Here is a 26,476-nt window from a genome sequence, read left to right on the forward strand (position 1 = left end):
AAAACCTTCCTCACTGTCCACTACACCCCCAATCTTTGTATCATCAGCTAATTTGCTGATCCAATTTACCACATTATCATCCAGATTATTGAAATAGATGACAAACAACAATGGACCCTACACCCTGCTAGTTGCAGGCCTCCACTCAGAGAAGCAATCCTCCACAACCACTCTCTGGCTTCTTCCGTTGAGCCAGTGTCTAATCTAATTTACAACCTCCCCATGTATACCTAGCGACTGAACTTTCCTAACTAACCTCCCATGGGGGACCTTGTCAAAGGCCTTGCTGAAATCCAGGTAGACAACATCCACTGCCTTCCCTTCATCCACTTTCCTGGTGACCTCCTCGAAAAACTCTAATAGATTGGTCAAACATGACCTACCGTGCACAAAGCCATGTTGACTCTTCCTAATAAGTCCCTGTCTATCCAAATATTTGTAGATCCTATCCCTTATCACACCTTCCGATAACTTGCCAACCACCGACGTCAAACTTACTGGCCTGTAATTTCCCAGGTTTCTTTTGATGATAGGGGATCACTTTGGGACCAGTGACCATAGTTCTATTAATTTTAAAATAGTTATGAAAAGGCATAGAACTGGTCCACAGGTGCAAATTCTAAATTGAGGCAAGGTGAATTTTAATGGAATTAGACAGGAACTTCTAAGGATTGATTAGTTGATTGTTGAGGGCAAAGGGACCTCTGGCAAGTGGGAGCAAGAGTTCAATATATTCCTGTTAGGGCAAGGCTGGCAGGAGTAGGGAATCCTGGATGACAAAACATACTGAGGTACAAGCAGCTGGAATCAAGAGATTCCCTGGAAGTGTACAAGACAGAAATTAGAAGGGCAAAAATGGGGCATGAGGTAGCTTTGGCTGAGGGGATTAAGGTGATTCCAAAGGGATTTTTTAAAGTATATTAAAGGAAAAAGAATAACTAGAGAGAGAATAGGATCGCTCAAAGACCAAAGTGGACAGGTGTGGAACCTCAGGAGTTGGTTGAGTTCTCAATTAATAGTTCTCTGTGTTCACCATATAGAAAGACATGAAGACTTGGGAAGTTAGTGGCAATATATTGGGGACAATATATTACAATGGAGGCGGCGATGGACGTTTTAAAATGTATGAAGGTGGTTAAATCTCCTGGCCCTGAGCAGGTATATCCAAGAATACTGCGTGAGGCCAGAGAAGAAATTGCAGGAGCCCTGGCTGAGATAGTGACATTATCGTTAGCCATGGGTAAGGTACCAGAAGACTGGAAGGTAGAAAATGTTGTGCCCTTATTTAAGAAGGGCTACAAAGAAAAACCTGGGAATTATAGACCAGTGAACCTAACATCTATGTTGGGTAAGTTACTAGAGAGGATTCTGAGGCATTTGGAAAGACAGGATTTGATTAGGAGTAGTCAGCACGGCTTTGTACATGGGAAATCATGCTTTTCAAATTTGTTAGAGTTCTTTGATGAAGTGACCAGGAAGATTGATGAGGGCAAGTCTATATGGATTCCAGGAAGACCTTGAATAAAGTTCCACATGGTAGGCTGCTCTGAAAGGTTAGATCACATGGAATTCAGAGACAGCTGGCAGATTGATTATACAATTGGCTTGACAGTGAGAAGCAAAGGGTAATGGTGGAAAGATGCCTGTCGGACTGGAGACCTGTGACTAGGGGTGTCCCTCAGGAGTCAGTGCTGGGCCCATTGTGTTTGTTATTTACATCAACGATTTGGATAAGAATATATACGACATGATCAGTAAGTTTGCAGATAACATTAAAATAGGTGGTATTGTTAACAGTGAGGAAAGTTATCAAAAATTGCAGCAGGATCTTGATCAGCTGGGGTAGTGGGCCAAGAAATGGAAGATGGAGTTCAATACAGATAGTGTAAGGAAAGTCAAATCAAGGTAGGACTTTCATGGTGAATGATAGGACCTTAGTGCAGGCTCTCTAAACATGGAGTCACAGTTAGATAGGACAGTGAAGAAGGCTTTTGACATGCTGGCCTTCATCTGTCAGGGCATTGAGTACAGAAGCTGGGAAATTATGTTGCAGTTATACAGAACATTGGTGAGGCCTCACTTGGAGTATTATGTTCAGTTTTGGTTGGCTTGCTATAGGAAATACGTTATTAAACTAGGTACAGTGCAGAAGAAATTTACAAGGATACTGCCAGGACTCAAGGGATTGAGTTATACGGAGAGATTGGACAGATTAGGACCTTTTTCTTTGGTGCGTAGGAGACTGAGGACTGATCTTACAGAGGCTTATAAGATCATGACAGGCATGGATAGACTGAATGTACCCAGAGTTTTCCTCAGGGTTGGGGAATTGAGAACTAGGTGGCATAGGTTTAAGGTAAGAGAGGAAAGAATTAATGGGATTTTGAGGACCAGCTTATTTTACATAGAGGGTGATATGTATGTGGAATGAGCTGCTGGAGGAAGTGGTTGAGGCAGGGACATCGATAACATTTAAAAGGCATTTGGACAGATATGTGGATAGGAAAGGTTTAGAGGGATATTGGCCAAATGCAGGCAAATGGGGTTCACTTAGATGGACACTTTGGTCAGTCATGGGCCAGTTTGGGCTGAAGGGCCTGTCTCTGTGCCTTGGATTTTATGAGATTCTATATATAACACATGCAATTGGAATTCAACCAGTGTTGCAACCAAAGCTTAGAACAGTCACCAGTGTGGGCTCGTGGGTTTTCCTTTCTGATTTCAAGAGGGTTTATGGAGGAAGTTCATGATTATTTCCAGGGGCTTACTCTCCTTAGGATCTGAGTAAAGATCACAGGAAAATTAGAACATAGAAAAACTACAGCACAAACAGGCCCTTCGGCCCACAAGTTGTGCCGATGATATCCATACCTACTAGGCTTACCTATAAGCCTCAATTCTATTAAGTTCCATGTACTCACCCAGAAGTCTCTTGAAAGACCCTATCGAATTTGCCTCCATCACCACCGACAGCAGCCGATTCCACTCATCCACCACCCTCTGAGTGAAAAACTTACCTTTGATATCTCCTCTGTACCTACTCCCCAGCACCATAAACCTGTGTCCTCTCGTAGCAACCACTCCAGCCCTGGGAAAAAGCCTCTGAGAATCCACCTGATCAATACCTCTCAACATCTTATGCACCTCTATCAGGTCACCTCTCATCCTTCGTCTCTCCAGGGAGAAAAGACCAAACTCCCTCAACCTATCCTCATAAGGCATGCCACCCAATCCGGGCAACATCCTTGTAAATCACCTCTGCACCCTTTCAATAGCTTCCACATCCCTCCTGTAATGAGGCGACCCGAACTGAGCACAGTATTCCAAGCGAGGTCTGGCTAGGGACTTATAAAGCTGCAACATTATCTCCCAACTTCTAAAGTCAATCCCTCGATACCCGAAATGAGGGGGTTGATACCGGAGATGAGGGGGTTAGCCTATGAGGAGAGATTGAATAGACTGGGTCTGTACTCGTTGGAGTTTAGAAGGCAGAGGGGGGATCTTATAGAGACATATAAGATAATGAAGGGGATGGATAGGGTAGAGGTAGGGAGATTCTTCCCACTTAGAAAGGACAGCAGAACTAGAGGGCACAGCCTCAAAATAAGGGGGGGCAGTTTAGATCGGAGTTGAGGAGGAACTTGTTCACTCAAAGGATGGTGAGTCTCTGGAATTCTCTGCCCATTGAAGTGGTGGAGGCAACTCGCTGAATATATTTAAGTCATGGGTAGATAGGTTTCTGATAGACAAGGGAATTATGGGTTATGGGGAGAAAGCGGGAAAGTGGAACTGATCCACTTCAGATCAGCCACGATCTTGTTGAATGGCGGAGCAGGCTCGAAGGGCTAGATGGCCTATTCCTACTCCTACTTCTTATGTTCTTATGATGAAGGCCAGTACACCATACGCCTTCTTAACCACATCCTCTACCTGCGAGGCCAATTTAAGAGTCCTATGGACCCGGACCCCAAGGTCCTTCTGATCCTCCACACTGCTAAGAGTCTTACCCTTGATATTATACTCCTTCATCCCATTTGACCTGCCAAAATGGACCACTACACATTTATCCGGGTTGAAATCCATCTGCCATCCTTCTCTGCCCATCCTTGCATCCTATCTATGTCATGTTGCAATTTCTGACATCCCTCCAAACTATCTACAACCTCTGTGTCATTAGCAAACTTACCAACCCATCCCTCCACTTCCTCATCTAGGTCATTAATGAAAATTACAAACAGCAAAGGTCCCAGAGCAGATCCCTGCCGCACTCCGCTGGTGACCGACCTCCATGCGAAAAAGACACATCTACAACCCCTCTCTGCCTTCTGCGGGCAAACCAGTTCTGGATCCACAAGGCAACTGCCCCTTGGGTCCCATGCCCTCTCACTTTCTCAAGAAGTCTTGCATGGGGGACCTTATCGAACGCCTTGCTGAAGTCCATATAAATCATGTCTAACACTCTTCCTTCGTCAATGTATTCAGTCACATTTTCAAAGAACTCAACCAGGCTCGTAAGGTATGACCTGCCCTTGACAAAGCCATGCTGACTACTATTGATCATACTAAACTTCTCTAAATGTTCATAAATCCTGTCCCTCAGAATCTTCTCCATCAACTTACCAACCACTGAGTTTAGACTCAGTGGTCGGTCATTTCCTGGGCTATCCCTATTCCCTTTCTTGAATATAGGAACCACATTTGCAATCCTTCAATCCTCCGGAACCTCTCCCATCTCCATCGATGACGCAAAGATCATAGCCAGAGGTTCTGCAATCTCTTCCCTGGCCTCCCACAGTAACCTGGGGTACTCACGGTAGGCTGGTAGAAAAGGTTAAGGCGCATGGGATACGAGGCCAGGTAGCTAGGTGGATTGAGAACTGGCTGGGAAATAGGAGACAGAGGGTAGTTGTGGAGGGTACCTTGTCGGGCTGGAGGCCAGTGACCAGTGGTGTGCCGCAGGGCTCAGTACTGGGACCTCTCCTCTTTGTAGTCTACATAAATGACTTGGAAGAGGGCGTAGGTGGTGTGATCAGCAAGTTTGCTGATGACACCAAGATGGCAGGGTTGGCGGGTACGGAACTGGATTGTCAGGTGATACAACAGGATATAGATAGGTTGGTGCAGTGGGCAGATAGGTGGCAGATGGCATTTAATCCTGACAAATGCGAGGTGATGCATTTTGGACGGAATAATGCAGAGAGGAGCTATGTGATAAAAGGTAGGCCGATTAGGAGTATAGACATACAGAGGGACCTGGGAGTGCAGGTTCACAAATCCATGAAGGTTGCGTCACAAGTGGAGAAGGTTGTTAGGAAGGCTTATGGGATGTTAGCCTTTATAGGAAGGGGCATAGAGAATAAAAGCTGCCGTCTAATGCTTCAGTTATACAGAACGTTGGTTAGACCGCATTTAGAGTACTGCGTCCAGTTCTGGTCACCTTACTACCGGAAGGACGTGGAGTCTCTGGAAAGGGTGCAGAGGAGGTTTACCAGGATGTTGCCTGGCATGGGGGGACTGGGTTACGAGGAGAGATTGAAGAGACTGGGGCTATTCTCCTTGGAAAGACGGAGATTGAGAGGGGACATGATAGAGGTATATAAGATACTGAAGGGAATAGATAGAGTTAATAGTGAGAGACTGCTCCCTAGACTGGGTACGAACACGAGAGGTCATCACTTAAGGGTGAGGGGGGGGAGGTATAATTTGGAGGTAAGAAGAAGGTTCTTTACGCAGAGAGTTGTGGGGGTCTGGAATGCGCTACCGAGTAGGGTGGTGGAGGCAGGAACGTTGGACTCGTTTAAGATGCAGTTAGATAGGCACATGAGTGAAACGAGAATGGAGGGATATGGTAGGGGCTATTAAATAGGGTTAAACCTCGGGAGACACCGGAAGGGCAGGCTGTATGATTAATATTTTTTGTCTTTATTCCACAGGTGGAGGTCCACCTCGTGTCAAGCGAGGGGCATGCACACGGCGGGTCGTGCGTGGGCTGCTCTTGGAAGTCCAGGAGTGGCCTAGTACTTCATGTCGGTGTGTGTGCTTGATCCTGGACCGATAGACGGGCGCCGCAACAGCTCAGTGACTAGCACTGCTAGCTGTGCAGATACATGGATTTGGGCCTGTGTCTGTGGGAGTTTGCACATTCTCCCTGTGGTTGCGTGGGTTTCCTCCGGGCGCTCCGGTTTCCTCCCACACCCCAAAGATGTGCTCTTAGGCTAATCGGTTTCTACCAAATTGACACTATTTCTTCCCTGAATCTGACTGAGTAGGGTCCCATTCGTAGACATGCAGGGTAGAATAGGTGTAGGGTGATGCGGCGGCGCGGGCTCGTTGGGCCAAAGGGCCTGTTTCCCGTGCTGGGTTGTTCTTTGTTCTTTGTTCTTTGTATCCCATCCGGTCCCAGCAATTTATCTACCTTGATGCTATTCAAAACTTCCAACACATCCTCTTTCTTAATGTCCACATACTCAATCCTTTCAGTCCACCGCAAGCCTGCAGTACAACCACCCAGATCTTTTTCAACCGTGAATACCGAGGTAAAGTATTCATTAAGCACCTCTGCTATTTCTACTGGTTCTGTACAAACTTTCCCACCTTCACATTTTATAGTTCCTATTCCTTCACATCTCATCCTTTTACTCTTCACATATTTGTAGAACGCCTCAGGGTTCTCCTTAATCTTACCTGCCAAGGCCTTCTCATGACCCCTTCTGGCTCTCCTAATTTCCTTCTTAAGTTCCTTCCTATAAGCCGTATACTCCTCTAGATCCCTAACATATCCTAGCTCTCTGAACCTTTTGTACGCTTTACTTTTCTTTTTGACTTGGTTCATTACAACTTTTGTGCACCTGGTTCCTGTAATTTTCTTTAAATTCTTTAAGATGCATTGTGGAACCTACAAGGTCCACTTATTAGGCCCAGGAGTGATTGCAGTTACCTTCTCTAATCAGAATGACTCCGACAGAAACCAAGGAGTTTTGAAAAACAGGCCCACTGCGCTGTTCAACTAGCACAGCATGCCAAGAGACATCAGTGGGGGGCTTGTAGCAGGCCTTGCAACTGGTGTCTGGCCGATCATGAGTCTCCCAGGCAATGTTTTCTGATGTAATCAGCTCCATGCCAGAAACCAGCAGAAGCTTCATTAGAATATTGAAATCGTTATTTCAATATCATTAGTGAGCCCAGGAAGGCACTCAGTTTTTTTTGGGCAAATCTCTGCCATTTTCGTTCAGTCCTTTTGAACTTGGCAGGTTTCTGCTCTGCCTTAGAAGAGTCAAAATAGAATTGGTGGCCTGCCCTAGCTATGCAAATGACCCTTGATCCTGGTGTTCCTCTCTGCTGCATTTCTTCATATCAGAGCAGAGAACTAGATAGTTCATGTGCATTATTTTAATTAATTAAACTTCTGTCTGTTAATGATCAGTGTAGTTAATGATAAGTTTGACAAGTATGGAGGTAGGTGAACTACGGCCAGAGCCTGGAAGTTGATACATTGGCCAGAATTTTACCGCTTTGCTCACCCTAGAATTCTCATGTTTGCAGTGCTTGGCATCAATATTGTGTACTTTCTGTATTTTCTTAGGGTTTGAATTATGTTAAGCTGTTTTGTGTTTTTTTTTAGTTCCCTTGGCTTCTCCTAGCACTTGTTCAGTCCCTAATGCCACCATTAACACCCCCTTTTTCTAACGTCTATGGCATCTTTGTCAATCTCCACTTAATTTTGACTGTTCCCTAATCTTCTGTTTTGCCCCTTCTTCAATTATATAATTCATCACATTTCTATCTCTCTTCAGTTCTAGGTGGTATGGTGGCACTGCTGCCTCATTATGCCAAGGAACTGCATTAAATTCCGGCATCTGTCTGTGTGGAGTTTACACATTCTCCTGTGGCTGCTTGGGTTTCCTCCAGTTTCCTCCCACAGTCTAAAGGTGTGTGGGTTAGGTTGATTAGCCATGCTAAATTTGCCCCTTAATTTCAGGAAGTTACTGGGATAGGGCCTGGGTGGGATTGTTGTCAGTGCAGGCTCAATGGGCTGAATGGTGGGTAATAATCATTCAGAATTCTCACTACTGATTGTTGTGGTGACTGCACAGATTGCAGCTTAAAACCAAACATGCCAGGCATCCCCATATACCATAGAACATCTGCATTTTAGACTCAGTCCAGATTCAACCTCTTGTACTTCATGGAAGTTGCAGAGGAGGTTCAGAGGAGGTTTACTCGATTAATATCTGGAATTGATTGATAGGCATATGAGGAAAGGTTGAACAGACTGGACTTGTTTTATTTAGAAGAGTGAGGGGTGACTCTAAGAATGTAAGATCCTGAATGGTCTTGACAGGGTGGACATGGAAAGGATGTTTTCTCTTGTGGATGAATCCAGAACTAAGGACATGGTTTTAAAATTAGGGGGCAAAATTTTACCTCAGTTCTTTTGGAACTCTGCTGAAGAAGGCAGTGGTAGAAGAGTCATTGAATATTTTTAAAGTGGAGGTAGATATATTCTTGTCAGGCAAGTAAACCAAAGGTTATTGGGAGTAGATTATTTTTCTTTTGCCAAGCCAGTATGTGTCTTGTTTTTATGTTTTGCTGTCAAACAGAGATGTGCATTTTGCCATTAAGACTTACCCTGGACCAATGCTATGTTCCTCTCAGCACCTCTCGTTTTTTTTGTTTCATGACAGCTTTGTTATTTAATCTCTCTCCCTCTAACCTCTCCCAGCCATCCCTTTTGCTTGATCAGTCTCTTCCCCTCTGTCAACTTCATAAAACCCATCGCATTTCTGCCTCTGTTCAGTTCTGAAAAGACTCAAAATTTTAACTCTCTTTCTTTCTTGTTTATCTTGGTGTTGCTGCAAAAATCTAGTTCATAATTTTAGTTGAATCAGTTTTAATATTGAAATAGGGAAAAGGTGAACACATTTTGTACCTGAAGGGAAAGGGTTAATGGATTTTGTATCTAGAATATGTCACAAACATAACCTTCCTCATGACTGATCTCCTTTAGCTTATACTGTTCCTGGCACTGATATAAGTTATTTGTTCATGTCTTACATGCTTTAACTCTCATTTTTATAAAGACAGATAGTTTAATGTGGCTGTTATTTTGTAGACTTTGCAAATCTACCTATTCGTGTCAGTTGGACATCATTACACAGATGGTAGTTTATGATACCGGCTTTTAACAGGAAGAGTCCTGCTGGGGCAGCCACGATCGCACAAGTAACTTCAAAGACAGGGATGCCGGTACTGCTGCAGGAAGGTTTTGAATCGTGACCGTGTGTCATGACTGTAGCTGCCAGGTGGACTGTGAAGTGTAATTAAATCTAGGGCTGTATCACGACCAAGGAAGGAAGACCCGGAGTTCTGGCTGGAATGGGAAACTTGTGTTGTGATTGACACTAAAACTCATAATGTATAAATGCCCACTTATGTTTGTGTTCTATGAGAAGTTTGGTAGTCCATTGTTAGGAACTAATTTCTCCCAAAGTTCTTGAATGAACACCAGAGCTTTGAAATAAAAGCTACTGTATTTTGACTCACTAAAAGTCTCAGAGGCATTATTTTACCTACAACAATATATAGCTTTTGGTTTTAGGAATTAAAGTTTAACTGTACATAAATGGAAAAAGCTTGGTGAAGAAGCTAGTAAATAATTCCTATGTAAAGGCAAATCAGACAAGCTTAAGTTTATTTAACCTGAGTTTATCTTACAAGTGTCGATGGTAGTCATGATGTAGAAATGCTGGTGTTGGACTGAGGTAAACACAATAAGAAGTCTCACAACACCAGGTTAAAGTCCAACAAGTTTATTCGATTGTAAACCCACAAGCTTTTGGAACGCTGTTCCTTCGTCAGGTGATTGGACAGTTCTGATCAGAAACAGGGCATAAAAAGGCACACACAGTTTACAGAATACTGATTAGAGTGCGAGTCTTTACAGCTAATCTGCTATTCAAGTCTTAAAGGTGCAGACAATGTAAGTGGAGATAGCATTAAGAATAGGTTAAAGGGATATTTATTGTCTCCAGGCAGGACAGTAAGTGAGATGTTACAAGTTCAGGTAAGTCATGAGGGTTACAGATATTGTGAGATGAACCAAGATCTCAGTTGAGGCTGTCCTCATGTGTGCGGAACTTGGCTATCAGCCTCTGCTCAACAACTCTGCGCTGTCGTGTGTCGTGAAGGCCGCCTTGGAGAATGCTTACCCGAAGATCAGAGGCTGAATGCCCATGACCGCTGAAATGTTCGCCAATAAGAAGACAACAGTCTTGCCTGGTGATTGTCGAGCGGTGTTCATTCATCCATTGTCATAGCGTCTGCATGGTCTCCCCAATGTACCATGCTTCGCGACATCCTTTTCTGCAGCGTATTAGATAGACAATGTTGGCTGAGTTGCAAGAGTATGTTCCGTGTACCTGGTGGATGGTGTTCTCACATGAGACGATGGCATCCATGATAATGATCCGGCATGTCTTACAGAGGTTGCTGTGGCAGGGTTGTGTGGTGCTGTTGTCACTGTTCTTCTGAAGGCTGGGTAGTTTGCTGTGAACAATTGTCTGTTTGAGGTTCTGTGGTTGTTTGAAGGCAAGAAGTGGGGGTGGCCTTGGCGAGATGTTCGTCTTCATCAATGACATGTTGAAGACTCCGGAGAAGATGTTGTAGCTTCTCCGCTCTGAGGAAATACTGGACAACGAAGGGTACTCTGTCCACTGTGTCCTGCGTTTGTCTTCTGAGGAGGTTGGTGTGGTTTCTTGCTGTGGCATGTTGGGAATGTCGATCGACGACTCCACCGCACAGGACCTTCAACTGATGCTATACAGTAGATACATCGATGACATTTTCTTCCTTTGGGCTCATGGCGAGCAATCACTGAAACAGCTATATGATGACATCAACAAGTCCCATCCCACCAGCAGACCCACCATGGATATTCTCCGGAATTGGTTGCATTCTTGGACATATGCATCTCCATCAAGGATGGTCACCTCAGCACCTCACTGTACTGCAAGTCCACAGATAACCTCATGATGCTCCACTTCTCCAGCTTCCACCCTAAACACATTAAAGAAGCCATCGCCTACGGACAAGCCCTCCTTATACGCAGGATCTGCTCAGATGAGGAGGATTGCAACAGACACCTTCTGACGCTGAAAGACGCCCTCATAAGAGCAGAATATGGTGCTCGATTCATCAATCGACAGTTACGACATGCCACAGTGAAAAACTGCACTGACCTCCTCAAAAGACAAACACGGGACACAGTGGACAGAGTACTCTTCATTGTCCAGTACTTCCCCAGAGTGGAGAAGCTACGGCATCTTCTCTGTTGATGAAGACGAATATCTCTCCAAGGCCATCCCCACACCCCCACGTCTTGCCTTCAAACAACTGCACAACCTCAAACAGACCATTGTTTGCATCAAACTACCCAGCCTTCAGGAGAACAGTGACCACAACACCACACAACCCTGCCACAGCAACCTCTGCAAGACATGCCAGATCATTGACATGGATGACATCATCTCACTTGAGAACACCATCCACCAGGTACATGGCACATATTCTTGCAACTCGGCCAATGTTGTCTACCTGATACACTGCAGAAAAAGATGTTGTGAAGCATGGTACACTGGGGAGACCATGCAGATGCTATGACAACAGATGAGCGAACACTGCTCAACAATCACCAGGTAAGACTGTTCCCTTCCTGTTGGCGAACACTCCAGCGGTCATGGGCATTCAACCTCTGATTTTTGGGTAAGTGTTCTCCAAGGCGGCCTTCACGACACACGACAGCGCAGAGTTGCTGAGCAGAGACTGATAGCCAAGTTCCACACACATGAGGACGGCCTCAACCGGGATCTTGGGTTCATGTCGCACTATCTGTAACCCCCATGACTTACTTAAATTTGTAACATCGAACTTCCTGTCCTGTCTGGAGACAATACACATCTCTTTAACCTATGCTTAATACTATCTCTACTCACATTCTCTGCACCTTTAATACTTAAATAGCAGATTAGCTGTAAAGACTCGCATTCTAATCAGTATTCTGTAAACTGTGTGTGCCTTTATATGCCCTGTTTCTGATCAGAACTTTCCACTCACCTGACTAAGGAGCTGCGTTCCGAAAGCTTGTGGATTCACTATCAAATAAACTTGTTGGACTTTAACCTAGTGATGTGAGCCTTCTTACTTTATTTTACAAGGTCAGAATTTACGGTGAAAGAAAAATTTAAGCAATAGTTGACCCCTTGGTAGAGGCAGGATATGTATTTGTTCTCTCCATAAAAAATGCTAAAAACTTGCAATTCTGGAAAAACGGGTTGTAAAACTGCATGAGAAGAAGACATTTTTTCATACATGGCCCCACAATCAATATATTTTATTTATTTATGAGATGTGGCGTCAGTGACTAAATCAGCATCTATTGCCCTTCCCTAGCTGCCCTTCAAAAATATGGTGGTGAGCTGCATTTTTGAACCACTGTAGTCCCTGAAGTTTATGAACGTCCATACTGCTGTCAGGGAGCAAGTTCCTGGATTTTGACCTTGCAACAGCAAAGAAATGGCAATATATTTCTAAGTCAAGATGGTGAGTGACTTAAAGGGCAACATCCAGGTGGCAGTGTTGCCAGCTATCTGCTGATGCTGTCCCTCAAGATGGTAATGGTTATGGGTTTGGAAGGTACTGCCTAAGGAACCTTGGTGAGTTCCTTCAGTGCATCTTGTAGATGGTACACATGGCTGCCATTGTTCATTGATGGTGGATGAATTGGGTTGGCAATCAAATGGGCTGCTTTGTCCTGGATTGTGTCAAGCTTCTTCAGTGTTGTTGGGGTTGCACTCATCGAGGCAAGTGGGGCGTATTTGATTACTCTTCTGACTTGTGCCTTTTTGATGGAGAACACTTTAGGGAGTCAGGTGGTGAGTTACCCGCTACAGGATTCCTAGACTTTGATCTGCTCTGGTAGCCACTGTATTTTATGGCTGCTCCATTTCTTTTCTCCATTAATGGTAACCCCTAGGATATTGACAGTGAGAGAATGATAGTGCCATTGATTGGCCTGGACAATGGTTAGATCCTTTCTTGTTGGAGATGGTCATTGCCCGACTCGTGTGGCATGAATGTTATTTGCCATTTATCAACCCAAGCCTGGATATTGCATTAGGAGTTGGAGTACTTCAGTATCTGAGGAGTTGTAATTGATGTTGAGCATTACGCAGTCATCAACACACCATACCCCACTTCTGACCGTGTAATGGAAGGAATGTCATTGATGAAACAGCTGAAGATGGTTGGACCTAGGACACTACTCTGAGGAACTCCTGAAGCTGAGATAATTGACCTTGTACTACCACAACCATTTTCCTTTGTGCCAGGTATGACTCCAACTGGCAGAGAGCTTTCCCGCTTATTCCCATTGACTCTAGTTTTACTAGAGCCCCTTGGTATCATCCTCAGTCAAATGCTGCCTTGATATCAAGGGCAATCACTCTCATCTCACCTCTGGCATTCAGCTCTTTGTCCATGTTAGAACCAAGTCTGTAATGAAGTCAGGCACTGAGTGACTCTAGCAGAATCCAAACTGAGCGTCTGTGAGCAGGTATTCCTGAGTAAGTGCCGCTTGATAGCACTGTTGATGACTCCTACCATCACTTTACCAATGATTTGGAATAGACTGATGGGGCAATAGTTGGCTTGGATGATTTGCCCTGTTTCTTGTATGCAGGACACACCTGGGCAATTTTCCACGTTGCTGGGTAGATGCTAGTATTATTGCTATACTGGAACAGCTTGATTAGAGGTGCGGAAAGTTATGGAGCAGGAGTCTTCAGTACTATTGCTAGAACATTGCAAGGGCCTATAGCCTTCACAGTATCTGCTGCCTGCAAGCTGTTTCTTGATATCACATGAAGTGAATCAAATTGACTGAGGAATCATCCACTAGGCACTCCTTGCTGAAGAATGTCACAAATCCATCAGTCTTATCTTTTGCACTGATATACTGGGCTCCTCTGTCATTGAGAATGGGGATATTTGTGGAGCTTCCTCCTCCAGTAAGTTGTTTATTTATCCATCACCAGGAAATATACAGTAAATGGTACAACCCTTAAGAATATTGATAGGCAGAGGGATCTGGATATATAGATACACAGGTCACTGAAAGTGGCAATATAGGTGGAGAATGTGGTCAAGAAGGCATAAGGCATACTTGTCTTCATCAGTCAAGGCATTGAGCTTCAAAATTGGCAAATCATGTTGTAGCCTTATAGAATCTTAGTTAGGTGGCACTTGGAATATAGTGTTCAATTCTGATCGCTACCAGAAGGATGTGGAGGCTTTGGCGAGGGTACAGGAAAGATTTACCAGGATGTTGCCTGGTATGGAGGGCACTAACTATGAGGAGAGGTTGGAAAAATTTAGTTTGTTCTCACTGGAATGATGGAGGTTGAGGTGGCGACCTGATAAAAGTCTACAAGATTATGAGAGGCATGGATACAGTGGATAGTCAGAAGTTTTTTCCCAGGGTGGAAGAGTCAATTACTAGGGAGGCATAAGTTTAAGTATGAGGGGCAAGGTTTAAAGGAAATGTAAGAGGCAAGTTTGCAAGTTTTTTAAACAGAGAGTGGTGGGTTCCTAGGACTCATAGACAGGGGAGGTAGTAGAAGCAGTGACTTTTAAGGGATGTCTGGACAAGTAGTGAATAGGATAGGAATAGAGGGATATGTCCCCAGAAATACAGGGGCTTTCAGTTCAGTCAGGCAACATCGTCGGTGCAGGCTTTGAAGGCCAAAGGACCTGTTCCTGTGCTGTAATTTTCTTTGTTCTTTGGTGGGATTCTACAGCTGCGCTTGCCCCGAAGCTGGAAAATCCTGTGCGGTCAATGGACATTTCCATGATCCATCCCTCACCCGGTCTAATTCTCATAGTGGGCGGAATAGGAAAATTCCCCTTGAAGAGCTCTACAATGGTGAAGTTTTGTAAAATAATCGGAGGATTGCTAAGCCAAAGGCTAATGGAAGAATTTCCCTAAAATTTTACCTTGGAGAATAATTGGAGAATTAAAGCGAATCCCAGAGGATTGTGGCATGCTCCTTGGGTTGGTCCCTCTAAAAGTGAATCAACCTTCAGGATTTTTGTTATGTATAAGGGAAATAGTATAGAATTCAGTTCATATTGTAAGTAATTATAAACTATAGTGTTAAGTAATTAGTACTTATTTAATTCATTTTTTAATGCAATCAAGATTGTTTTTGTTTGAAAAATGTGAAATCCTGTGGTTTGCAGATGACACAAAAATTGGCCATGTGGTTGATAACCGGCAAGAAAGCTGCAAATTGCAGGAAGATATCAGTGGACTAGCCAGGTGAGGTGCAAAATTGGGAGTGGAATATTACCAGGAGAACTGTTAAGTAATGTACTTGAGGAAGACAAGCTAAGTAATAGAATGCCCAAATAAGTGATAGGATATGGAAAAGAGACTATAGAGTATAGGAGCAGAATTAAACCATTCAGTCCATCAAGCCTGCACTGCCATTCAATCATAGCTGATAAGTTTCTCAACCCCATTCTCCTGCTTCTCCCCCACAACCTTTGATCCCCTTACCACTCAAGAGCCTAACTATCTCTGTCTTAAATACATTCAATGACCAGGCTTCCAAAGCCTTCTGTGGCCATGAATTCCACAGATTCACCTTCCTTTGGCTGAAGAAACTGCTCCTCATCTCTGTTCTAAAGGGTTGACCCGTTATTCTGAAGCTAGAGAGGAGAAGATAATGCATGTCCATAGTTCATTGAAGGTTGCAAGGCTGGTCATCATCTGGCTTGGTTGCTGTTGTTCAGGCTACCATGCCTAACACTTCACTCTGTTTTTGACTGCCAGTTATATCTGTTGATATTCCTAGCAGCAATATAGCAGCTGCTTACAGTTCAGTACCCTTCAGTCAGACTCCACCAGGCTCCGTATTTGTGTCCCATTTGATGCAGACTGCTTTGGGTGGGGACTGTCAATGCCACGGTACATCAGTTTGTGGTTACAATGGAGCAGCCGGTGTTTAAAAGGAGCCACAATAGAGCATTAGTGCAGCAGGCCAGCTAAATTACATGCCCCAACTAATTCACTAACAATTAGATCCACTTCTCTATACTCTCTCTATTAGCCTGCCAATGTTTCCTTATCACATATATATCTGATACATTTTTGAAAGTTAACTATTGAATCTAGACCCAATTCAAATAATTCAAAATCCAGCCCAGGAATCTCAATTTGCTTTCACTTTGTAAAGCAGGAATGAATCCTTTATCCCAAAAGGCTTGAACCCCTTGTCCTGTCGGTAAATGGTTTTGATTTGTTCTGACTTATACTGCTCAGAGCAGCATTCTGTTGTGTTTGTAAAGATGGGATTGAAGCGCTCAGTGTCTGAGCCATTCCTGCTGGGCATTATGCAGCTCAGGTATCTGTTCGCAGTGTTTCTCTTTCTCCAGAGTGTTAAAAGATAATATCAGGGCGGTAGTAAGAGAAGATATAGGCTCCAAAGAGCAAAACATGGAATCATTGTGCGTGGAGATAAGGAACAGTAAGGGGAGAAAGACACTGGTGGGTGTGGCCTATACGCCTCCAAATAATAACTTTGAGGTGGGGCGGGCTAGAAACAAGCAAATGATTGATGCGTGCAGAAATGGAACGGCGATAATTATGGGGGATTTTAATATGCATATTGATTGGTTGACCCAAGTCGGACGCGGTGGGCTTGAGGAAGAGTTCTTGGAATGCTGTCGGGACAGTTTCCTTGAACAGTATGTAATGGAACCTATGAGGGAGCGAGCTATCTTAGATCTGGTACTGTGTAACGAGGCAGATAGAATTAGGGATCTTCTTGTGAGGGATCCTCTTGGGATGAGTGATCATAATATGGTTGAGTTTTTGATGCAGATGGAGAATGAGAAAGTAGGGTCCCGAACCTGTGTCCTCTGGTTGAACAGAGGGGAGTATGATCAGATGAGGGCAGAATTGGCGAATGTAGATTGGGGGCACAGACTGGTTGGTAGGATGGCTGAGGAACAGTGGAGGATTTTTAAGATCTTTTTCAGTACTCAGCAGAAATATATTTTGATGGTAAAGGAGGGCTGTAAGAAAAGGGATAACCAGCCGTGGTTATCGAAGGAAATAAAGGAGAGTATTAAATTAAAATCAGATGTGTTAAGAGCGGCTAAAAATAGTGGGCAATTAGTAGATTGGGAAAGTTTTAAAAAACAACAAAGAATGACTAGGAAAGCGATAAAGAAAGGAAAACTAGAGTATGAAGTTAAACTAGCTATAAATATAAAAAATGATAGTAAAAGTTTTTACAAGTATATAAAGAAGAAGAGACTGGCTAGAGTGAATGTTGGACCCTTGGAGGATGAGAGGGGGGATTTAGCGGTGGGTAATGAGGAAATGGCTAAGGCTTTAAATAAGTTTTTTGTGTCAGTCTTTACGGAGGAGGACACAAATAGCTTGCCGAATATTGAAGATAGAAGGATGGTAGGAGATGAGGTCCTGAATGCAATTACTGTCACTAGAGAGGTCGTGCTTGATAGACTAACGGGACTGAAGGTAGACAAGTCCCCGGGACTGGATGGAATACATCCCAGGGTTCTGAAAGAAATGGCAGAGGTGATAGCGGATGCCTTGGTAATTATTTATCAAAATTCGCTGGACTCTGGGGAAGCGCCGGAAGATTGGAAAACGACTAATGTTATACCACTGTTTAAAAAGGGTAGCAGACAAAAGGCAGGGAATTATAGGCCAGTTAGTTTAACGTCCGTAGTTGGTAAAATGCTAGAATCTATCATCAAAGAAGAAATAGCACGACACCTAGAAAAGAATGGTTTGATCGAGCAGACGCAGCACGGATTCGTGAAGGGGAACATAAGAACATAAGAAATAGGAGCAGGAGTAGGCCATCTAGCCCTTCGAGCCTGCCCCGCCATTCAATAAGATCATGGCTAATCTGTCACTGCTCAGTTCCACTTTCCCGCCCTCTCCCCATAACCCTTAATCCCCTCTCTTATCAAAAACCCATCAACCAGCGTCTTAAAAATATTTAGCGAGGCAGCCTCCACCACCTCAACGGGCAGAGAATTCCAGAGATTCATCACCCTTTGAGTGAAGAAGTTCTTCCTCAACTCCGTTCTAAACCGCCCCCCTTTATCTTGAGGCTGTGCCCCCTAGTCCTACTGTCTTTTTTGAGCGGGAAGAGTCTCTCCACCTCTATCCTATCCATCCCATTCATCATCTTATACGTCTCAATGAGATCTCCCCTCATTCTTCTAAACTCTAACGTGTACAAGCCCAGTTTATTCAGCCTCTCCTCATAGCTCAACCCCCTCAACTCCGGTATCAGCCTAGTAAACCTCCTCTGCACTCCCTCCAAGGCCAAAATATCTTTGCGCAGGTGCGGCGCCCAAAACTGCACACAGTACTCCAGCTGCGGCCTCACCAATGCCCTATACAGCTGCAGCAAGACCTCCCTACTTTTATATTCAATCCCCCTCGCTATGAAGGCCAGCATCCCATTCGCCTTCCTGACCACCTGCTGCACCTGCAAGCTGGGCTTTTGCGACTCATGCTGGATATGAGGATGTGACTAGTGCGGTGGGCAGAGGGGAACCGGTGGATGTGGTGTTTTTAGATTTCCAGAAGGTGTTTGATAAGGCGCCTCACGAAAGGTTGCTGCAAAAGGTTAGGGTGCACGGAGTTGGGGGTAAGGTGTTAGCGTGGATAGAGGATTGGTTATCTAACAAGAAGCAGAGAGTTGGAATCAATGGGTGCTTTTCTGGTTGGCAGTTGGTGACTAGTGGAGTGCCGCAGGGATCGGTGCTGGGGCCTCAACCGTTTACCATTTACATAGACGATCTGGAGGAGGGGGCTGAGTGTAGGGTAACGAAATTTGCTGATGACACAAAGATGAGTGGAAAAGCAAATTGCGTGGAAGGTGCGGAAAGTCTGCAAAGAGATCTGGATAGGCTCAATGAGTGGGCGAGGACTTGGCAGATGGAGTATAACATTAACAAATGCGAAACTATCCACTTTGATAGAAATAATAGTAGGAGGGATTATTATTTAAAGGGTGAAAAGCTGCAGCATGCTACAGTGCAGAGGGACCTGGGGGTCCTGTGCACGAATCACAAAAACCCAGCCTGCAGGTGCAGCAGGTGATCAAGAAGGCGAATGGAATGTTGGCTTTTATAGCGACAGGGGATAGAATATAAAAGCAGGGAGGTCTTGCTGCAACTGTACACGGTACTGGTGAGGCCGCAAATGGAGTAGTGTGTGCAGTTTTGGTCCTCGCATTTGAGAAAGGATATATTAGCCTTGGAGGGAGTACAGAGAAGGTTCACCAGGCTGATACCAGAGATGACGGTGTTATGTTATGAAGAGTGATTGAATAGACTGGGTCTGTACTCGTTAGAGTTTAGAAGGCTGAGGGGGGATCTTATAGAGACTTACAAGATAATGAAGGGGCTAGATACGGTAGAGGTAGAGAGATTCTTCCCACTTAGAAAGGATAGCAGAACTAGAGGGCACAGTCTCAAAATAAGGGGGGGGGGTGCAGTTTAGAACAGAGTTGAGGAGGAACTTCTTCACTCAAAGGGTGGTGAATCTCTGGAATTCTCTGCCCATTGAAGTGGTGGAGGCTACCTCGCTGAATATATTTAAGTCACGGGTAGATAGTTTTCTGGTAGACAAGGGAATTAAGGGTTACGGGGAGAAAGCGGGAAAGTGGAACTGATCCACTTCAGATCAGCCATGATCTTATTGAATGGCGGGGCAGGCTCGAAGGGCTAGTGCTAATCTGGCCTGCAGAAGGCAATCACTAGATTAATTTAAAACCTGTCATTGAGGGGTTGACCACGAGAGTCATAACATTACTGTGGTTGTATATTTAGCTGCACTTTATATTGACTATTCTAAGCTCTTAGTTGTGAAATTTGAAGTATTTGAAAGTCCCATTTGGCCCTGAATCATACAAAGATTTTTTTGAAGGAATCAACAGCATTCTTCATGCGCGAGAAATCTTATTTATCTCACTGGGCTGGGTATGGAAGGCTCTCAGTGATCATGGCAAATGTAATAAAAGTGAACAAACAGGTCAATGATGGAATATTACAAAACCACAACCTGCTGCAAAAACCAAAATTTAAAATCTTGCTTGCTGACCATCTCCATTATCGCAATTACCTTCTGGCTATGAAGCTGGGAATTCCCTTTATTTTCACTCTGAGATTCTCTCCAGGATTTACAATGGAAAGGTTCTGTGGATAAATCTTAGCTCCTCTTTCCCATGATAAAATGATCTTTACTGATAGATTTCAAAATGCTCTTTACTCTCTCATGTACGCTTGAGTGTCCAACCAGCTTTGGCATGACTGAGACGCACGTTACAGTGAAGTTTCAGGTGAGTTGGAAAGTACATTTCCCCGCTTTAAAGTGATAGTAAAGTTACTTATAGTTTTTGGGGGTCACGACTATTTCTGCTTGTCAGTTCCATAAATTCTGGGAAGTTTTAAACCTTGTGAAGAGGCTTAACCTCGTTAATTTAACTGAATTTATGAATACCAACAAACTAGCTGATTAATGATTGCAATATAGGAATAAAAAAATTCATGACATTCTCAGGAAATTGCAAAGCATTTTACTTCAATAGAAGTGTTTTTGAAGCAAAGTGATTGTTCAAAAGTAAGAAATGCTTGTGGGATCGGTTAGCTAGATAGCTACAATATGATCAAAAATGATACAATTGTCATTGGTTCAATCCCTATACAGGCTGTTGTAGTTCATGGAGGCCATTCCTATTCGGCCTGCTGCACACTTGCAGACATATGCCCCATCACACTACATACAAATATATTGGTGGGAGATGCCGGTGGTCTTTTAAGAACAATGGCTAATTACAATTATTGCAGCCAGTGTCTGCATGATCATACAGTCACTATGAAGGAGGCCATTTGGTCCATCGAGCCTGCACCGACAACAATCCCACCCAGGCCTTTTCCCGTTATCTCACGTATTTACCCTACTTATCCCCCCTGACACTAAGGGGCAATTTAACATGGCCAATCAACCTAACTCGCACATCTTTGGAGTGTGGGAGAAAGCCGGAGCACCTGGAGGAATCCCATGCAGACACGGATGTATTCCTGCTAAGCCAGTCTCATTGGTTCTTGGAAGTTTTAAAGGCATATGATTACTGTTGTTGATATTAGCAGAGAAGAGGTAGTAACCTGGTTAATGGCTAATTTAAATAGATTTAAGAACGCCATCAAATAAGCATATGCATGATTTCAATATGTAAGTAATTCACTGCATTTATATAGCACCTTTTGACATCCTCAGGAGACTGCAATGCATTTTATAGCAATCAAGTGCTTCTGAAATGAAGTCGTAGTTCCAATGTAGGATAGTTTGAGGCAAGTTTGAGCATCATACCACTATTTTTAAAAAATCAGCGAGTTTAAACACAGGCTAGGTGACCGTTTTGCGGAACACCTTTGCTCAGTCCAGAGGCATGACTGCGATATTCCTGTTGCTTGCTTTAAGCTCATTGTCTTGCTCTTTTGCCTGTCCTTGGCCTGCCACAATGAAGCCTAACACAAACTGGAGGAAAAGCACCTCATCTTCCAATTGGACAGGATTTAGGTCTTCTGGACTGCACATTACTTCAAAAACTTGAGGCCATTAACTCTCTCCTCCATTTTGTTTTCCTTTTTAAATCCAGTTTTTTTGCCCCAGAGCCCATGTGGTCTGCAGTAACAAATAGGTTTAAATCATTGAAAGTGGCAAGACAGATTGAGAAAGTGGTTAATAAAACATATGGGATCCTCGACTTAGAGGCCCAGAAAATAAAAGCAAGGAAGTTATGATGGATCTTTATAAAACGCTGATTCGATTGGAGCATTGTGTCCAAACCTGGACACCACTCTTTACAAAGGATGTGAGAGCATTAGAAACATAAAAATACAGAAGATAGGAGCAGGAGGAGACCATTTGGCCCTTCAAGCCTGCTCCACCATTCGTTATGATCGTGGTTGATCATCCAACTCAATAGCCTAATCCTGCATTTTTCTCATAACCTTTGATTCCATTTGCCCCAAGTGCTATATCCAGCTGCCTTTTGAATGCATTCAATTTTTTGACATCAACTACCTCCTGTTGTAATGAATTCCATAGGCTCACCTCCATCCTAAATGGTCTACCCTGAATCCTCAGACTCTGAACCCTTGTTCTGAACTCCCCCGCTTTCAGGAATATCCTCCTTGCATCTACCCTGTCTAATCCTGTTAGACTTTTCTAAGTCTGTATGAAATCCCCTCTCATTCATCTGAACTCCAGTGAAAACAATCCTAACCTACTCAATCTCTCCTCATACATCAGTCCCGCCATCCCTGGAATCAGCCTGGAAAACCTCCACTGCACTCCTTCGAGAGCAAGAATATCCTTCTTCAGGATAGGACGCTAAAACTGCACACAATACTCTAGGTGTGGCCTCACCAAGTCCCTGTATAGATACAACAACGCATCCCTGCTCCTGTACTTGAAATCTCTCGCAATGAAAGCCAACATGCCATTTGTCCTCTTTACCGCCTGATGCACCTGCATGCTTCCCTTCAGTAACACAATGTACACCCAGGCCCTGCTGCACACTCGCCTCTCCCCTCTCCCAATTTACAGCCATTCAGATAGTAATCTGCCGCCTTGTTTTTGCATCCAAAGTGAATAACCTCATACATATCCCATTCTGATTAGAGAGGAAGCAGAAAAAATTTAGGATAATGGTTCCAGGAATGAGGAACTTCAGTCATATGGATCGGTTAGATTAACAAGGGTTGTAGTCCTCGGGCAAAAAAATGACTGGCAGGAAAGTTGATAAGTGTTGTTCAAAATCGTGAGGGGTCTAAACAGGGTAGAAGGAGAAAATCTGTTCCCATTGAAAGAAAGGTTGAGAACCAGGGAACACCAATTGAAGGTATGATTATTTTTTAAAATCTGGGACCTTGCCTGCGTTTAGATATTAAAACAGGTAGTGGAATGCTGTTTCAGTGGTGGGTAAGCTCAACTGACCAAAATAATGGGAGACCAAATTAACTGGATCTGGAAGTAGATCTAAGTGAGGTGTGGAATATTGTAAGTCTTGGGTTATGATTGAACCTGTGGAACTCGGATGGAGTAGAGTTTTGTCAGCTGGGGATCAGACAATCCCTTGGAAGAAGAAGAATGGGGGACAGTGGCAGGAGGGAAGGAAGTCCCATCTACAACTAATTTAAAGCTTGTTAGAGCTTTAAATGTCTGCAGGGCAGGCAATATGAGCAGGAATGTGTTCTTGTGACTCCTCAGATAATAGGAAGAGAAACTCCATCATATATAGATGATCTGGAGGAGGGAACCGAGTGTATGGTGTCGAAATTTGCTGATGACACCAAGATTGGTGGAACGGCAAATTGCGCGGAGGGTGCGGAGAGTCTGCAGAAGGATCTAGATAGGCTGGGCGAATGGGCCAGGAACTGGCAAATGGAATTTAATGTTGGCAAGTGCGAGGTGGTCCACTTTGGTAGGAATAATGGTAGGAAGGATTATTACTTACGTGGAGAAAAACTGCAGCAGGCTGCGGTGCAGAGGGACCTCGGGGTCCTTGTGCATGAGTCACGAAAACCCAGCTTGCAGGTACAGCAGGTGGTCAGGAAGGCGAATGGGATGCTGGCCTTCATAGCGAGGGGGATTGAATATAAAAGTAGGGAGGTCTTGCTGCGGCTGTATAGGGCATTGGTGATGCCGCAGCTGGAGTACTGTGTGCAGTTTTGGGCGCCGTACTTACGCAAGGATATTTTGGCCTTGGAGGGAGTGCAGAGGAGGTTTACTAGGCTGATGCTGGAGTTGAGGGGGTTGAGCTATGAGGAGAGGCTGAATAAACTAGGCTTGTACTCGTTAGAGTTTAGAAGAATGAGGGGAGATCTCATTGAGACGTATACGATGATGAATGGGACGGATAGGATAGAGGTGGAGAGGCTCTTCCCGCTCAGAAAGGACAGTAGGACTAGGGGGCACAGCCTCAAGATAAAGGGGGGGCGGTTTAGAACGGAGTTGAGGAAGAACTTCTTCACTCAAAGGGTGGTGAATCTCTGGAATTCCCTGCCCGTTGACGTGGTGGAGGCTACCTCGCTAAATATTTTTAAGACGCGGGTTGATGGGTTTTTGATAAGAGAGGGGATTAAGGGTTATGGGGAGAGGGCGGGAATGTGGAACTGAGCTACGACAGATCAGCCATGATCTTATTGAATGGCGGGGCAGGCTCGAAGGGCTAGATGGCCTACTCCTGCTCCTACTTCTTATGTTCTTCTGTTCTTATCCTAAAAATCCTGGCCCAGGAATTCAATGAGCACACTTAAATGGGTTGGCAATAAAAAGTAATAACTGGTTACCTTTGTTGATGTGAATGGTTAATATTTGGTTCTGCTCTGATTGATTGTTTGATAGTTAAGATTAAGTACAGTCCTGCAGTTAAGTGTTTGCCATGGATCACTGGTCACATACTCACTTTTGAGACAGATGACTGTGGGTTCAAGTCTCACTCCAGAGAGTTGAGCATATAATTTAGGCTGGCGCTAGTGGAATACTGAAAGGGTGCTGCATAACATAAGAACATAAGAACATAAAAGGTAGGAGCAGGAGTAGGCCATCTAGCCCTTCGAGCCTGCCCCGCCATTCAATAAGATCATGGCTGATCTGAAGTGGCTCAGTTCCACTTGCCCGCTTTCTCCCCATAACCCTTAATTCCCTTGCCTACCTAAAACCTATCTACCCGTGACTTAAATATATTTAGCGAGGTAGCCTCAACCACTTCAACTGGCAGAGAATTCCAGAGATTCACCACCCTTTGAGTGAAGAAGTTCCTTCTCAACTCCGTTCTAAACTGCACCCCCCCCCTTATCTTGAGGCTGTGCCCTCTAGTCCTGCTATCCTTTCTAAGCCGGAAGAATCTCTCTACCTCTACCCTATCCATCCCCTTCATTATCTTATACGTCTCTATAAGATCCCCCCTCATCCTTCTAAACTCCATTGTGTTCTTATGTTCTTATATGTTCTTATGTTCATTTATTTCATTATGCTAGTGGAAGAAACTTATTGTGTATAAATTGCCTGCTGGGTTTACCACATTACAACTATATTTCAAAGCTCATCAGATGTGAAGTGCTCTAGGTTGACCTGTGCTCAGGGAAAGTTTTACATAAATGCTGTAAACCTTTTTAATTTTCCCAGGATTTTACTGATTTTCCACAGATTGAGTTCAATAATCTTTCATCTGGAACTTTCTAAAAAGGTCTTCTAGAAGTTGACATTCACTAGTTACTGGGGTTTACCACAGCCCTGGTTTGGGACTACCTTAGGTTGTGAAAGAAATGGTATAAGTGCATAGTTCTCTTTCTTTACACATTCCTTAGCCTCAATTTGATCCACACTATCCCCTTCCCCAATAGACAGCAGGCGTTTAATGATTTCACTAGATGTCGAGCAGTGAATAATAAAATCTTGGATTCAGTCATAGCATTTATAAATCAAGTCCAAGGTTTCAAATTTGCTGTTGCTTTATCACATCAAGCTGAACTTTAACCCAAAAGGACTCAGGATCCTTTTGTTCTGAATCATGTGGAGAGGGGCAGTGAAGTTAGTGTTGGTTTACGACCCTGCATCATTCTGGCTGGACATTATGCAGCTCAGGTATTTGTCTATACTTCTTTTCTTACTCCAGTTACGTGTGCCAATGTGCTGACTTGGCCTACAGAAGTTAGCCACTAGATTAATTTAAAACCCATCATTGAAGAGCTGATTGAGAGAGGTCATAACGTTACTGTGGCTGAACATACAGGTGCACTTTACATAAACTATTCTGAGCCCTCGCCATGAAATTTGAAGTAACATTGAGCAGTGACACATACAAAGATTTTCTGAAGGACATTCTACACTTCTGGCTCCATGAGAAAACATATTTATCCTTCTGGGATGGATACAAAAGATTCAGAGCAATCATTACAACAGGAACAAAACTGAACAGACTGGTATGTGATGGAATAATAAAAAACTACAAACTGTTGCAAAAATCAAAGTTTAGCATTCTGCTCTCTGATCCTGTAAGTCCTTATGGTGAGCTTCTGGCTATAAAGCTGAGAATGCCCTTCACCTTCACTCTGAGATTCTCCTTCACAAATGCAACGGAGACGTCCTCTGGACAAATCCCAGCTTCTCCTTTCTATGTACCTATTGCCATCTCAGAACTTATTGATAAAATGAGCTTTGCTGAGAGATTTCAAAACACCTTTACACAAAGAATGGGACTTGTACTACAGTGAGGTTTAGGTGAGTTTGAACAATTTCTCTCACTAAAGCAAAAAGGATTGGTATTTTGATTTATTCCATGAGGTGTGAGTGTGAGCT

General features: G+C 43.9%; 1 protein-coding gene and 1 pseudogene across 1 annotated transcript in view; both read left to right on the forward strand.

Annotated features, from left to right (window-relative positions):
- Nucleotides 1-26,476, forward strand: part of LOC145343408 (UDP-glucuronosyltransferase 2A1-like) — a 93,993-nt gene that overhangs the window by 2,590 nt on the left and 64,927 nt on the right. The gene's annotated exons all lie outside the window — the stretch shown is intronic.
- LOC145343345 (UDP-glucuronosyltransferase 2A2-like) lies at nt 1,096-26,391 on the forward strand (annotated as a pseudogene).

Source organism: Carcharhinus amblyrhynchos, chromosome 5 (assembly GCF_965287045.1).
Source record: "Carcharhinus amblyrhynchos chromosome 5, sCarAmb.v2.hapA, whole genome shotgun sequence".
Taxonomy (NCBI): domain Eukaryota; kingdom Metazoa; phylum Chordata; class Chondrichthyes; order Carcharhiniformes; family Carcharhinidae; genus Carcharhinus; species Carcharhinus amblyrhynchos.